This window comes from Oryza glaberrima, chromosome 6 (genome assembly GCF_000147395.1).
Source record: "Oryza glaberrima chromosome 6, OglaRS2, whole genome shotgun sequence".
In the NCBI taxonomy this organism is placed as follows: domain Eukaryota; kingdom Viridiplantae; phylum Streptophyta; class Magnoliopsida; order Poales; family Poaceae; genus Oryza; species Oryza glaberrima.
In genome coordinates this window covers 11,163,023-11,181,025 of record NC_068331.1, presented here as the reverse complement: position 1 = coordinate 11,181,025, position 18,003 = coordinate 11,163,023, and positions in this window count along the sequence as shown.

Genomic DNA, 18,003 nt, shown 5'->3' with positions numbered 1-18,003 from the left:
ACCGGCGGCACACGACCGGTCTGACCGCCAGGGTCAACCGAAACTGCACACTTCACAAAATCAACTATCTTATTAAAACTCCAAATTAGCATTACAAACCACCAATATTTTCATCACAAAATCTAAGTCAACTCCTTGATTCTATAGTTTTTTCCATGGCATTCTATGGTTGCATTGCGCGTGAACAAAAACATGTATTTGTAACCCTGTATTAGTATGCGCTACATGCGGTGCAAGATATGATCCCAATTCTCGAGACTAGCAGCGCAGATTCAGGTGTGAATTATTCCCTCCGTCCCATCTTAAGTGCAACCATAAGTTTCCGCCCCCAACTTTGATCATCCGTTTTATTTGAAATTTTTTTGTAATTAGTATTTTTGTTATTATGAGATGATAAAACATGAATAGTACTTTACTCGTGACATATGTTTTTAAATTGTTTTAAAAAAATTTCAAATAAGACGAACGGTCAAAGTTGAACACGGAAAACCATTGCTGCACTTAAAATGGGACGGAGGGAGTACATAGTTTGTTGAGAAAGGATATGTCCACACCACTGAATACTCTTGGATCAGTATACTCTTGTTGATTTCAAATGAACCCTCATCTTCTATGATCCTATTTACGTTCTTATCGAGAGCCCAGAGGGCAATGAGAGGGTATGTATAGAAGGAATTGATCTTTTCTTTACTGATCATGCCCTAGAAGTAAATAAAAGAAACTTTAGCAAAGTAGAATTAGGAGCCTTGATGTCACATTATCAAAGAATCAATGTGAGACACTCTATAAAATACCTAAATCCCAGAGATATGTACTTAAAAGCGATGATACACTTGTGCCTTTTCTATTGCTGGTTATAAGCAATAACGCTTAATAGCGATCAATAAGTAATAGTTTATAGATAAAACTTTTATATACGTGTTCCTAGTTACTTAGTAAAAGCCAATGCTGAAAAAAAACTACGACATCACCAACAGTATCCTTATATTTCATCCCCAAATTTTTTTTTATGGGAATGCCAAACAAAGTTTAAGGTGTAAAAATAGTGATCCCTCCAAAAGATTAGCTAAAATTGACTTCCTATAAACTAAAAGTGGACCCACACAAAACTATCAACAGAAATTTGTTTCCCTTTCATTGCTGCGAGATTGTGCTCGGCCAAGCGACCAGCTCCAGTAGCAATTCCAGCAGCATATAAGCTGTGCACTTGCCATATCAGGGTTCAACTGCTGCAAACTACTAAGTATATCAAAAGGAAAAGAAATGCTGCTATGTGCAGAAATTTCATGACTGGAAATCCTTTTATTTCCAATTTTATATCGAGTTCAGGCAGCTGCAATTGTCACACAATCATATCAGCAACACCAACTTCAGTTCAGCAGGCAACAACAGTTCTAGTAGGAAGCAACAACCAATTCCAGCAGTACGAAGAATCAGGAAGCAGGCACCAGCAACAAATCTGGCAAGAAGCATCCATACTTCCTATCCATGGATCACAATTCATCACTTTAGCATATATATACTTCAGAGAAAACAAATCAATATATACTTCTTTATAACAAAATTCAGTATATACTATATACCCATCTATGGCAACAAAAATTCTAGCATTTACATGTGCACAAAATATTTAGTGCATACCAAATTACAGCATATACTTGTATATAGTGTCAAATTCAGTATATACCCATGGGAGAGAAATTCCAGCACATACTTCTGTAAACTATATTCAGTACATACCCCTAAATTCAGTATATACCCATGTTCGGGCAGCAAGTAGCAACCATCAACAAGTTAATCAATGTTGGGAGCTTCATAGTCGATGGGATAGGCCATGTACGGCACCAGGTGGTTCATGCCGACGCCTAGAATTGAGGCATCGCTGGTGCTTGGGGGAGCGGTGATGGCTGTCCTCCACCAGGCTTCGATGGAAAGTGTTGCTGCCGCCATACCATGCGCCGTCACCGGGAATGGGAAGAAAACCGACGCTAGGGAAGCATGGGGAAGACGACGCCGACGGAGAAACAGAGATTGAACCAGCGGCGTATGAGGGTGCAAAGGAAGCTATGCGGGAACATTTTGCCTACAACGCGCCAAGGAGCGAAGTGCGATGGATTGGGAGCAGGACCTCATCCCCAGAAGTGGAGACCGAACAATCCGGGTTTGCCGGTTTGGGATTTTCATCCATTGGGAGCTTTGCTAGGGAGTCTATTGGAGACAGTTTTTGAATGAAAATCCCCAAATTCCAGGATTGGGAATCATATACAGATAATTTTGGTGATGCTCTTGGCATTTCCTGTTTCAAAAATTGCCTTAGTAGTGGGATCGAAAAATTTGTAACCCCTGGATCTTTTTGCATATCCAACAAAATAGCTACTAACAGCCCTGGAGTCCAATTTTTTTTCATTAGCCCTATAAGGCCTAGCCTCAGCTGGACAACCCCACGTGCGGACATGATTTAAGCTAGGCTTTTTATTTGTCCAGTGCTTGTACGGAGTTTTGTTAGTCGCATTAGTTGGAACTCTGTTGAGCAAATAAGCTGCAGTCTTTAACGCTTCTCCCCATACTGACTCAGGTAATGTAGAATGACTAATCATGCTTCTTACCATGTCCTTAAGCATTCTGTTTCGTCGCTCAGCAACACCATTCATCCTAGGAGAACCTGGCATGGTATACTGAGGGACGACACCACATTCCTCAAGAAATTTGGCAAAAGCCCTGGACGTTGTTCACCTGATCCATCATATCGACCATAGTATTCACCACCACGGTCTGATATGACAGATTTAATCCTTTTGCCAAGTTGGTTTTCCACCTCGGCTTTAAAATTTTTAAACACATCCAGTGCCTGAGACTTCTCACGAATTAGATATATATAGCCATATCTTGAGAAATTGTCTATGAACGTGATAAAATATCGTCGACCATTCCAGGAAGCCGTAGGGAATGGCCCACAAATATCTGTATGAATCAATTCTAAGACACCCGTAGCTCTTTGGGCACTTAATTTCCTTGTATTCGTCTGTTTCCCCTTTATGCAATTAACACAAACATCAAAGTCTGTGAAATCAAGTTGATCTAGAACCCCATCCGACACAAGCCTCTGAATTCTTTGTTTAGAAATATGACCTAAACGCTTATGCATAAGGAACTAGAATTCTCATTGGTTAATTTTTTCTTTACACCACGAGAACAAGTATGCAGGACTTCATTAAATGAGGCAACAGTATCAAGTAAATATAGGCTATCAATCCATATTAAAGAACCAGTACCAACTTTATTAGAATTCTGGAAAAGACCAAACAATCCATCTCCAATTGTACAATGATAACCTGATTTGTCCAATTGGAAAATTCCGTCTGAATGACGGGACAATGTAAGTCTCTTCTAAATCTAAATAATAACCAGTCTTTAATAATAACCTAAATGTGCCTAAAGCCTCCACTTCCACTGGTTTGCCATCGCCCACAAAGATGAATCTTTCAGCATCACTTGGCTTTCGGCAGTTCAGGCAACCTGCATTGTTACACTGATGTTAACAGTTGCACCAGTGTCTAACCACCAAGTGTGTTTGGGAACAGAAATTAAGTTAACTTCAGAGCAAACTGTAGCAAAAATTGTACCTTTCTTAGCACGCCAAGCGTGATATTTGGTGCAGTTTTTCTTCATATGTCCTTCCTTCGTGCAAAAATAACAGGGCTCCTCGCCACGGTTATTTTCCCTTTTCTTCAAAGGAGGTTGGACATCTGCAGCTTCTTTGCTCTTTCTTTTCTTGTTATTTGAGGTCATAGATAAATGAGCACTTTCTGTTCTATCTTGCTTTAACCTTTCTTCCTGTTGCACACAGTGAGAGATGAGCTCATTAAGTGTCCATTTGTCCTTCTGACAATTATAGCTCACCTTAAACTGGTTAAATTGTGCAGGAAGTGATATCAAAATTAAGTGCACGAGCAAATCCTCAGATAAGTCTAACTTAAGTGCCTTTAACTTTGAAGCAAGATGAGACATCTCCATGATGTACTCCATCATGTTTCCTTTTCCCTTATACCTCATTGAGATGAGCTTTGCTAAAAGAGTACTAGTTTCAGCCTTCTCATTTCTAGCAAATCTCTTATGAAGTGTTTCAAGGAAAACACTTCCGGTTGCATGGTATCTTGTGATGGGAAGTATCATTATTTTGAATTAATTTAAAATATACTTATGAGCATTTTTTTAATCCTTTTCCAGCTGCAAATTCTGCTTCTAATTAAGCCTACACCCATACGAGCAACATGCTCATGAAAAACTTTGGGTGCTAATCCTTTAGTAAACGGAACCGCAACCATGGAGTTTGTACCAATATGCTCTATTGACAACTGCCCACTCTGTCTCAAGCAAGCATCCCGTCAGTGATATCACAAATTTCATGAAATTGTCATCTCATTTGGTTTCGAGATAAATGCAGTGGAAGATTGTGTGTACCATAAATTTAGTGGGAGTAAGGTTGTTTTTCTGGTTTTTTATGTTGATGACATATTGCTTGCGAGTAATGATCTAGGCTCATTGCACGAAACTAAGAGATTTCTATCAAAGAATTTTGAAATGAAAGATCTTGGTGATGCTTCTTTTGTATTAGTAATTCGGATATACCGAGATCGTGGTCGAGGTATACTTGGATTCTCACAAAAGAGCTATATCGATAAAGTTTTGGAAAGAGAATGTTTTAATCGTTCTTGGGGTTATGGATCTGGACCTTGCACTTCGGAAGGAACAACCTATTCTTTCAGACAAAAGTACTAAAGATGAAAATATGGAATATGAGAGATGGGATCATGATTTGTTGTCACAATATAATTTTAGTGGTCTATCAACATAATCCACTACGCGCAGCCCAGTGACAAAACTCCGCAGCCACAAACCATGGTTTGATGCCTCGTAGCAAGCAATGAACTCTACAGCCATAGTGGATGAAGCAACTAGCGATTGCTTAGCACTTTTCCATGAAATGGCTCCTCCAGCAAGCAGATAAATGTATCCTGAAGTTGACTTGTGACTATCTTGGCATCCGGCAAAATCAGAATCAGAATACCCAATGATCTCCAATTGTACTGATTTCCTGTAAGTTAGCATATAATCTTTTGTTCTTTGCAAATACCGCAACACTCGCTTAGCTGCTACCCAATGATCCAATCCAGGATTGCTTAAAAATCTGCTTAGTATTCCAACTATATATGCTATATCTGGACGTGTGCAAACCTGAGCATACATCAGACTCCCAATCAATGCTGCATAAGGAACCTTTTGCATTTGCTTAGTTTCAAACTCATTCTTGGGGCATTGATTGAGATTGAATTTTTCTCCTTTAGCTACAGGGGCGTCTCCTGGTTTACAATTTTGCATGCCAAATCTTTCCAAAACTTTATCGATATAGCTCTTCTGTGACAATCCAAGTATACCTCGACCACGATCTCGGTATATCCGAATTCCTAATACAAAAGAAGCATCACCAAGATCTTTCATTTCAAAATTCTTTGATAGAAATCTCTTAGTTTCGTGCAATGAGCCTATATCATTACTAGCAAGCAATATGTCATCAACATATAAAACCAGAAAAACAACCTTACTCCCACTAAATTTATGGTACACACTATCTTCCACTGCATTTATCTCGAAACCAAATGAGATGACAATTTCATGAAATTTGTGATACCACTGACGGGATGCTTGCTTGAGACCATAGATGGATTTCTTTAATTTGCAGACCATTTTATTCGCATAGCCAGATACAAAATTTTTCGGTTGCACCATATAAATGTTTTTCATCAATGTCACCATTTAGAAACACAGTTTTCACATCCATCTGATGTAACTCAAGATCGAAATGTGCTACAAGTGCCATAATAATTCTTTAAGACTCTTTCGAAGAAACCGGAGAGAAAGTCTCTTTATAATCAATACCTTCTTTTTGAGTACAGCCTTTTGCGACAAGATGAGCCTTATATATTTCCACATTGCCCTTTAAATCCCTCTTGGTTTTAAATATCCATTTACAACCAATGGGTTTAACACCTTCCGGCAACGGAATAAGATCCCAAACGTCGTTGTCTTTCATGGACTTAAACTCATCATTCATGGCATTGATCCACTTTTGTGCATTAGGGCTTTGCATGGCTTTCTGAAAATTGATAGGATCTTCTTCCTCTATTCCAACATCACCCTCATGCTCCTGAAGAAAGATAATATAATCATCTGGAATTGCACTTTTCCTTTCTCCAGTGAATCTCCTTAATGGCACTAGTTCTTGAGACTGTTGAGTTTGTTCTTCTGTAGTTTCCTGATTTTGAGAAGAATTTTCTAGGACATTTTCTTGATTTGCTTCAACAAAATCAGGTAAAGTAACTTGATCCTGATTATTGTCAATAACCAAAGGAAAAGAAAAAAATTCCTCTTCATGAATTTCTTTAAAAATAATGTCCCTAACCTTATCACCCCTCGCAAACTCAACATCCTCAAAAAACTTGGCATTTCCCATCTCAAAAATTGCCTTAGTAGTAGGATCAAAAAATTTATAAACCCTGGATCTTTCAGCATATCCAACAAAATAGCTACTAACTGTCCTGGAGTCCAATTTCTTTTCATTAGGCCTATAAGGCCTAGCCTCAGATGGACAACCCCACGCGCGGACATGATTTAAGCTAGGCTTTTTATTTGTCCAGTGTGTCGCGACCGAGAAAATTTGCATTTTTACGAACGCTAGTGTATTAATCTCTGTCCCAGGAAAAGCCGGGGTACACCACACAAACATGATATAAAAGACACATCTTTATTATATCGATAATATTTACATTATTACAAAGGCGCTTCAGGCCTGACAATCAAAAATAAACAGCAGCGGACTAGCGGGCCTATGGCTCCATCTTTACAGGCGCTCAACTGGGGTATAAGCTGAGACTCCACCTAAGACTTCTTCTCCAAAGCTTCTCTTACTGAAGGGGGGAGAGATAGAGCAAGAATGAGTACAACCACAGTACTCAGCAAGCCACACCGGGAGATGCATGATTAATGCAAGGGAGTACAAGGGGTAATAATATAGGGGTTAAGTTTTGCAGTAAACAGCATTTAAAAGTCACTTAGTTTCCCAAAGCTATTTTATAAAGACGATCGTAGAGCTACACAGTATTATTAATCAAGGCCGTGAACCCGCACGAACCTGCTTTAACCCAAGGCCTATAATGATTCAGACCGAACTGGCAACCCGACCTGGGTCCCAGCTCGTCCCAAGCCAACCCAAGCCAACCATTCCACATTTTAGTTGTTAAGCAAATTTTAAGAATTAAACCACTAACTTGGGTACATTGCTAGGCTTGCCCATAACCGAGGGCGCAACTATTTGAATAGATTATACTCTGATCAGAGGTGTACATCTTTACCCACAAGACACATCTTTACTCCGCATTCCATGGCCGTGGAACCCGTCGTAAACATGTGACATAACCCTTCACCCATCCGAGCCGTGAACAAAAGTACCGACCCAACCCTGCCTACGGCCGGTATCCCGGACAGGCAGGCCAGGATTGAGCCCCTAGCAATAGGATCTAGACCGGGTGCGCCACACACATAGGGGTGAGACCACCCGCGTACTAGACCAGTGCCATGGCATCTCGACTAACGGGCACCGACCCGTGTAGTCTTCATTTGCCTAGACATCTCGATTACCAAGCCGCAGCTTGTGTAGCCTTCATTTGCCTCAGAGATATCCATCGTCGCAACGACTTCATCCATCTCTATCCGTGTCCTTTTGTTCAGGACTAGACTGAGCACCGAGTTAAGCCTTACCCATTAGACATGTGGTTAGTACGGTAGTGCTTTGCAACAGAGGCCCGAAGACCGGTCCTTATGATAGCCGAGGTGCTCCTAGCAAAACCATGCACCTCGAGCCCAGCCTAAAACCATTTTGGGAGTTTTGAATAGAGGGGGGGAGGTGTGTGTTCAATTCCATCACAAGCCAACCATTCCACAGTATCCAAATGATATGAGAACTCCCAAAGTCTAAAGTTATAAAACCACCTAGTGTTGCCTAATTAATCAGCGAAGCATCTACCTAAATTCATACTAGTGGAACCATTAATAGAGTACCCACTAGTTGAGGTTTTGTTTATCCTAGGGTGAACAAGGTTATAATAACAATACCAATAATAATAAGGTCATAACAAAGGTAAATAGGCATTGCTAAATAAAACAGTGATAACGTGGGAATTTAAATAAAGCGGTAATACAATAATTTAAATCAAAATAATTTTATAAACTGGGATTCAATATGCTCAAGGATGATGTGACTTGCCTTGCTCAGAGAGAACGGCCTTCCAAACCTTCGGCGACAACCGCGAAGCACGCTTCGGAAACCTCCGGAACGAAAGAAGCTACGCGAAGCACACAAGCAAAGCTACAAGCCTATAAAGAAGCAATAACAGTACATAAAAAGAAAGTACATGGTTCTTTAGGTTATGACAAACATTAAGAGACTTGAACGGGTCGATTCGGAGTTCGTATGACCAAGATATGATCATCCGAAGTTTAATGTTGTTACATGGAGATTTACGGATTATTGTAATTAGACTTTGCAACTATAAAACATGTGTAAGTGCTAGCCTGGAAAAGACAGGAAGGTTGCGCCGTTGACATGCGGATCCCACATGTCAACCTAAAGGACCGCGGTAGACCGAGTTCACAAAGACAGTCCACGGGTCGACGGAAGTGGATCCCGTGTGTCAATCGAGGCGAGTGGCCGACAAACGGACTCCACTAGACACCACGCGGGTTGCACACATGGAAACCACGCAGCTACCGAGCGGGCACACAAACACGGTCACCACACGCACCCACCAACGACTACCGACACCGGTACACGGGTACCGGGGTCAACAACCGCACAACGGGCACGGGGCAACACCGAAAGGACGAGGACGGGGCAGAGAGAGGAGGCACCCTTACCACCATGCGAAAAGGCACGGCACGACGACGACGAACGGGCGTGGCGGAGGCGGCTCGGGGACGACGGAGGCGAACGACTTTGGTGGCGATCCTTGGACGAAGGCGAGACGCGGCCGGCACGAGGCTTGACGACGCGGAGCCGAGGACGAAGACGACGACGGGGCTGCAGCGGCTCGCTTGACGAACCACGGACGGCGAATGCGATCGGCTTGACGGAGGGACGAACGCCACAACGACCGGGAACGACGGGAGGACGACGACCGGAACTGGCGAGGAGGCGACGAGGGCAGCCGGCAGCAGCTGCACGGATGCGAGGACGGCGCGGAACACGCCGCTGCAATGACGACGACTGTGGCGGCGCAGCGAGACGATGAGCCGGCAAGGAGAAACGACCGACCAGAGGAGGGGATGGCGGCGTCGGACGGAGACGACGACGACAAACACCGGCGGGGTTCAGGTGGAGGGGAGGCGAGGCCGAGGGCGACCTTGCCGCTGCGATGCCGGAGAAGACGGCGACGTCGGCCGGCACACGGGCACGGCGGAAGGGGCTGCCAGAGTGGGTGCCGACGAGACGAGGGAGAGGCGGCGTGGGCGACGGTGTGCCGGCGAAATTCGGGCGACGCCGTGGCCTGGCCGGGGAAGAGGATGGCGCCGCAGTGCCGGGGAAGGAGGCGACGACGACAGCCGCCGCACCGGCGAGGCGGCACAGGCGGCTGGAGGCGGTGGAGTGGTGGCGACACCACTAGACGTCGACGAGGACACCGTTCCGGCGAGCTTCGGGAGAGGGGACGGTGAGGCCGGTGAAGGGGGAGGCATTGCAGAGCCTAGGGAGGCGATGGCACGGCCGAACGGCGCGCAGGCGAGGCGGTAGGGGCGGCTGGAGATCGGCCGGCGCCGGAGAGAGAGAAGGAGAAGGTGGGGAGAGGTGGTGAGGCCACGGGAGAGCGCGGGAGGGGGCTAAAACGATAGAACGGAGCGAGGGGGTTCCATTTTATAGGATGGGGGAGGGAGCTGGGCACGGGAGAGGTGGGAACGGCGGCGGAAATGTCGGCCGGGGGCCATAGAAAGCAGCCGGGATTGGCGCGGTCATTCCGGGCGACTGAGGGCACGAATCAAGGGGGAAATAGAGAGGAGGGAAAGGGGATTAATTCTCCCTAATTAATTTGGAAAGAGCCGGCTTGAATGGGGTGAATTTGAGGGAGGAACGGCGCTAGGGTTTTTCGGGAGAGAGAGAGGAGCCGGGCGGCTGAAGGAAGGAGACGACGACCGGCGCGTGGGCCCCACGCGGGCGCGCGTGCAACGCGTGCGCACGCGGGAGGGGAGTGGCTCGGGCAGGGGGCGCGGCTTGGGCCGGGCGGCCGGCCCAGGAGGAGAGGAGGGAGAGGCGGCCCGGGGGAGAGAGGGAGGAGGAGGGAGTTGGGCCGAGGGGAAGGAGGGAGGGGCGGTCCAAGAGAGGGAGGGAAGGAAAAAGAGAGGAAGGAGAGAGGGACTTCGGCCACGGGCCGAGGGAGAGAGAGAGGGAGGCCTTGGGCCAGACTTGGCCCAAAGAAAGAAGGAGGATTTATTTTTAGGTTTTCTTTTTAGTAAACTCTGATAAAGGTTGTTGTTGCTTAATAATTATTTTCGGTGTTCTGAAAATTTAAGTAAAATTTGAGAGCTCCTTTTAGACCAAGGAGAATTTAACAAAAATTCTCCGGGCCACATTCGAAATTTTCTTGTACGTATTTTAGTGTTTGCCAATTTCTTTTTGAATTTTAATTAATTCTATTATTTCTTTTAGAGAATGATTTTTATTTCGGGATGAATTTATCAGGACGTGACAGTGCTCGTACGGGATTTTGTTAGTTGCTTTAGTTGGAACTCTGTTAAGCAAATAAGCTGCAGTCTTTAACGCTTCTCCCCATAGTGACTCAGGTAATGTAGAATGACTAATCATGCTTCTTACCATGTCCTTAAGCATTTTGTTTCGTCGCTCAGCAACACCATTCATCCTAGGAGAACCTGGCATGGTATACTGAGGGACGACACCACATTCCTCAAGAAATTTGGTAAAAGGCCCTGGACGTTGTTCACCTGATCCATCATATCGACCATAGTATTCACCACCACGGTCTGATCTGACAGATTTAATCCTTTTGCCAAGTTGGTTTTCCACCTCGGTTTTAAAATTTTTAAACACATCCAGTGCCTGAGAGTTCTCATGAATTGGATATATATATATAGCCATATCTTGAGAAATCGTCTATGAACGTGATAAAATATCGTTGACCATTCCAGGAAGCCGTAGGGAATGGCCCACAAATATCTGTATGAAACAGTTCTAAGACATCTGTAGCTCTTTGGGCATTTAATTTCCTTGTATTCGTCTGTTTCCCCTTTATGCAATTAACACAAACATCCAAGTATGTGAAATCAAGTTGATCTAGAACCCCATCAGACACAAGCCTCTGAATTCTTTGTTTAGAAATATGACCTAAACGCTTATGCCATAAGGAACTAGAATTCTTATTGGTTAATTTTCTCTTTACACCACGAGAACAAGTATGGACGACTTCATTAAATGAGGCAACAGTATCAAGTATAAATATAGGCTATCATTCCATATTAAAGAACCAGTACCAACTTTATTAGAATTCTGGAAAATACCAAACAATCCATCTCCAATTGTACAATGATAACCTGATTTGTCCAATTGGCAAATAGAAACCAAATTCCGTCTAAATGACGGTACAATGTAAGTCTCTTCTAAATCTAAATAATAACTAGTCTTTTATAATAACCTAAATGTGCCTAAAGCCTCCACTTCCACTGGTTTGCCATCGCCCACAAAGATGAATCTTTCAGCATCACTTGGCTTTTGGTAGTTCAGGCAACCCTGCATTGTTACACTGACGTTAACACTTGCACCAGTGTCTAACCACCAAGTGTGTTTGGGAACAAAAATTAAGTTAACCTCAGAGCAAATTGTAGCAAAAAATTGTACCTTTCTTAGCACGCCAAGCGTGATATTTGGTGCAGTTTTTCTTCATATGTCCTTCCTTCTTGCAAAAATAACAGGACTCCTCGCCATGGTTATTTTCCCTTTTCTTCAAAGGAGGTTGGACATCCGCAGCTTCTTTGCTCTTTCTTTTCTTGTTATTTGAGGTCATAAATAAATGAATACTTTCTGTTCTATCTTGCTTTAACCTTTCTTCCTCTTGCACACAGTGAGAGATGAGCTCATTAAGTGTCCATTTGTCCTTCTAACAATTATAGCTCATACTAGTTTCAGCCTTCTCATTTCTAGCAAATCTCTTGTGAAGTGTTTCAAGGAAAACCTTAGCTGTAGTGACCTCCTCATATGTAACTTGTTAGAATTAATAATCTATGAATCTCACTTGTAAGAACTAGAACACCATCATAAATCCATATTATTACTTAAGATGCGGACGCGTACCCGAAACTGTAGCCATGGTTGTGAGTTGAATCGGTGCCAAGGGTTTTGATCTTCCAAAACAATAGGCAAACCTAATTTCTCCAACTATTGACGGGATATAGTGTATTGGTTCGTGCCCTGCTTTGGGGACCTGACCCTGTATTTATAGGAGAACTTGAGTTGTTGGATTCCTATTCTAACCCATCACAGAATAGGAAACAACATCCGGTCTCTACACGTATACAAATCCATGTTTCTATAATTAGATGCTTTGGCCCTAATACAATTCTAGTTGATCACTTTATTTTTGGCCAACTGTCATAATAGCCATAATATGTGTATGTGTATGTGTATGTGCATCCACCTAATAGGAAATTATTCTAACAATATCCCACTTGGATCACATGGTTAAACACATATTACAAAATAATCTTTATGAGCTCAAAAATGCTATTATTGTATTAAGCACCTACAACAATCCGGTCCATCAATTATATCAATAAAGGATCATAGTGGCTTTTGTCACAGTAAGAGTAACTCAGCCAAACAATGGTCACATATATTAACATACTGAATGACATGGATCAAACATGGACGTGTAGCATGGAAATTATATGAATGTGATCATAACATATCTATTTCCAATGGGTCCAACTTAATTCTTTAGTGAGATCAATTTATTTCATTAACCACACTTGATAAATGTATGAATCAGAGTGAGAAAAAATAGTGTTTCTGCAGAACAAATAGCTTTACGCTTTTAACTAAAGAAAAAATGTCACATGTGCATTAAAAATATTACAAACTCCCACTAAAATTGAATTTCTTCAATTAAGCCTACACCCATACGAGCAACATGCTCATGAAAAACTTTGGGTGCTAAACCTTTAGTAAACGGATCCGCAACCATGGAGTTTGTACCAATATGCTCTATTGACAACTGCCCACTCTGAACCCTTTCCTTCACAACAAGGAACTTGATGTCGATAAATTTAGACTTTGTCGAGCTCCTATTGTTGTTAGAATATAAAACCGCGGATTTGTTGTCACAATATAATTTTAGTGGTCTATCAACATAATCCACTATGCGCAGCCCAGTGACAAAATTCCGCAGCCACAAACCATGATTTGATGCCTCGTAGCAAGCAATGAACTCTGCAGCCATGGTGGATGAAGCAACTAGTGATTGCTTAGCACTTTTCCATGAAATGGCTCCTCCAGCAAGCAGATAAATGTATCCTGGAGTTGACTTGTGACTATCTTGGCATCCGGCAAAATCAGAATCAGAATACCTAATGATCTCCAATTGATCCGATTTTCTGTAAGTGAGCATATAATCCTTTGTTCTTTGCAAATACCGCAACACTCGCTTGGCTGCTACCCAATGATCCAATCCAGGATTGCTTAAAAATCTGCTTAGTATTCCAACTATATATGCTATATCTGGACATGTGCAAACCTGAGCATACATCAGACTCCCTATCAATGCTGCATAAGGAACCTTTTGTATTGGCTTAGTTTCAAACTCATTCTTGTGGCATTGACTGAGATTGAATTTTTCTCCTTTAGCTACAGGGGTGTCTCCTGGTTTACAATTTTGCATGCCAAATCTTTCCAAAACTTTATCGATATAGCTCTTTTGTGACAATCCAAGTATACCTCGACCACGATCTCGGTATATTAGAAAAGAGAAAGTCACATCCGAAACCAATGTACAAACAAACAATATCATAGTTTTGGCTTCATACGAACTAATTAACCAGCGTATGTACTATACGAACGTACGTACTGTGGTACTTCCCTTCTATTCCTTCATCTGTTATTTTCTATTTTATGAGATTAAAATCAAAATTATTTTTTCATTCAAAAAATCACAAACGACCAACTTCTAGGTTTAGCAGCTCTTCCTCCGTCACAGTTTTAAACATCCTACGAACGTTTCTAAGTCATTACATGGTGCAATTAAATTAGATAAAGTATTAGAAAATATTAAAAATACAAAGCAACCGACCATCGTTTTCTACTTAAATTGATTAATACATTTAGGTTGTTAGATTCTTTTAATAAAATATTCTAAACCTCTCTCTAGGGCTGTCAAAAAAGCTCGAGGCTCGCGAGCTGCTCGAGCTCGGCTCGTCCTAGGCTCGATTCGAGCTCGGCTCGAGCTCCAGACGAGCCGAGCCCAAGCCTCTCCCTAAGCTCGCAAGCTTTGTCGAGCCGAGCTCGAGCTTCCAACGAGCCTAGTAATATATGATTTTTTGTTGTTATTTAATAAATTAGGAGATTAAATATGTTATTTGTATGCCTTATATTGACATGATATATTCATTTTATTCTTTTTTCCTCTTCTATTAATATGATGATCTAGAAATTAATTATTTTTTAAATATTATCTTTAAAATATATATTGTTTAAATTAAAAATCAAGCTCGTTAGTCGAGCTCGAGCCAAGCCTGTCGGAAAGCTTAAAGCAGATGAGCTCGCTCGAGCTCGGCTCGTTGACAACCCTACCTCTCTCCCTCCCTTCCCACCCCCGTGCAGTGTTAAAGTTCATTAAATATTTTATAAACGTCTCTAAACTACTATATGACATTCTTAAATTAAAAATCTTAGAAATTATAGAAAAAAGACTATTATATACTAAAAGTCCATTAAACATCTTACAAAATGCTTTTAGATCGCCAAGCCGCCAAGTGACACCGTACAAAACACTTTTAGATCGCCAAGTGGTACTCTAATTGGATCATCGATTTTCATTTAAATAAGTGGATCCATTATTTTATTTTAGAAGGTTAGATCATTTTTTTCAGAAAAAAAAGATACATCCGGAACCTTCCCCCGTCACGTACGTACGAATGAGCCATCTTCATAAGAAATTAAAATTCAAAATTACTTTTACATTAAAAAATCACAAATAGACCTCCACCTGCTAGGTCTAGCAGCTCTCGCTCTTTCATGCTAAACATCCTATGAACGCTTCTAAACTGCTACGTGGTGCTATAAAATTAGAGAAAATACTAGAAAATCTTTAAAAAGAGCAAAGCATCCGACTATCGATTTGTAGGTTTTTGTAATAAGAAAAAAACCTAAACTTCTTGCCCTTCTTCCCCATCCCAGTGCGGCGTTAGAATCCGTTAAACATCTTATAAATGCTTCTAAGCTGCTATTTGACATTCTTAAATTATAGAAAAATCATAGAAATTTTGGGAAAAAAAATCCAACCCTTCCCTCCGTCATTCTTCTTTGCGGCATGCGGTGTGAAAAGTCTGTTACACATCTTACAAACGCTCTTAAGATATTACGTCATTCTCTTAAATCAGAGAACGCTCTTAAGATATTACATCATTTTCTTAAGTAAAAAGAAATCCTAACAATTCTAACAAGAAAACAAAACATTCTTACCATCAGGTTCGACTTAAACATCTTACACATTATTTTAGATTGTTAGATTAATCATTTAGAAAAAAAATCCCAAACCTCCCTTCCTCTCTGCCCATGTACATTGTGCGCCATTCTTTTCTCTCTGCTTTTTATCTCCTTGGCAATTGAAACTAAAATTCTCTATATGGAAAAAAAACACAAATGTACCTTCATCTCTTAGTTATATCCCGTTAGGCATGTAACGACTTTCTACCAGCTTAATTAATTTCTCTTGACATGCATATGAGGGCTATGTACCTATACAAATTGACCTTGATACTTTTAAAATGATCTTATTAGGAGATAAATAAATATTGAAAAGAAAGATGATGATAGCATCCGAATTACACATATGATCTATGAAGTCACTGATCATAACAAGTATTCATCTAAAAATATAGATAATAGGTTGAAAATAAAGATGTGTCCAGTTGAACATCATACTAATAAGCATGTGGTTTGCACCTAGGAATCTTAATATTTAAACAACCTTGAGGTGGCCTTAGCAATAAATCAAGTCAATTCCATATAGGAATTAAATACCATATCCATTATTCTATTTTGGTAAAACTTGCTACAGTAAATTGGAAAATCTTGACGTAGAACAATCTAGAAACGTGTATTTGTTATAAGATACTCCACTTTAGTGATGATTTTCTACAATCTAGAAACATGTATTTGTTATAAGATACTCCACTTTAGTGATGATTTGCTAAAAACACTATGACCATTACTTCAATATTTCATGAGAGAAATTTAGAGCGTATGCCTTTACCCTATGCCATGTTATATGCACTTATATTTTTGTCTCAATTTGCAAAGATCAGATCATTTCAATGATGATTTATAAAATGATAATCTCCAAAAAAAATAAAAATGGACATGACATAAATTGAAAATTGAACAAATGTTGCTAGATCTAAAACCCATTCCAAATAGAAAAAGTCAAACATTTTACGAGGACTATTAGAATGAAAAAAATATATATATTAAAATACAATAAATCAAAAAATTGATATTATTGGATTTGTTTTAGGGTTGTAAGATATCTTTCTAGGTAGTTCCTAAATTTTCTCATAGGAACCACATCCACTATTTCGACACCATATTTTCTCATCAATTCAAAATCGCATGATATCAAGTAATTTTATTTTATTATTTATACGTTGCAAGGGTAATTATAAGAAAATAACCAAGGTTAAAAGCACACAAAATAAGTTTAATTTTAGTTTAGAATATAATAAAAATATTTTAATAAAAAACCACCTGCATATAAATATTTATAATAAAATTTCACTCACATTATATAAGAAGGTGCCTAGCTGCCCGCGCATGTGCGCGGGCTACCTTTCTAATTCATATAGTATTTACTTACAAGATACCAAATAGTTTGGACCTTACATTTTATTGGCGATGATGCCTATCTTCGGTGGCTCCTGTTTTGATACCCATAAAGACGGATGCAGGGGAAAATATGCAATGGAAACTACATATGTAATGGAAATGATTTGCGCTATATATTTTTCCTGTACAGGATGCATGTAGTCCGGAGTACAGGGTATTTAAAATTTTTTGAATACGACGAAATGTTAAACGTTTGTCAAAAAATCAACGCGTCATACATTAAAATACGGAGGGAGTACATAGTTTGTTGGAAAAAAAAACCTTACCAATTATTGTAAGACAAAGGAATAATACGCTAGTGCTTCTTTTGAAGCCTTACCAAGTTTCTGTATAGTTCTGATGAACGCATGTGCAGTACTTTGGGGAATAATTAACTATTTGCCAGTCTTACAAGGGATAATAACATTTTTGTCACTGGCTCGCATGTCATAGACACCCCGAGGGTCCATATGTCATAGACAAGGAGTGGTAAATATGTTATCATCACATTATTTTATTGTGATTTGATTTATGAGTAAATTTCACAAAACTATAGATACTATGACCAAACTGTCACAAAACTACAGATTTAGCTCGGTGTATCACAAAACTATACATTTAGATGAAGTGTCACAAAACTACACGTTTAGTAACTAAATTATCATAAAACTACAGGTTTAGAACCAATTTAATCACAAAGTAATAATATTTATAGCTCCACCATAACAATGGTGCTAGGGATTTAAACTTCAAAGTTATAGTTTTGTGATAAGTTCAATATTAAATATGCATTTTTGTGATACTTAACCTAAAAT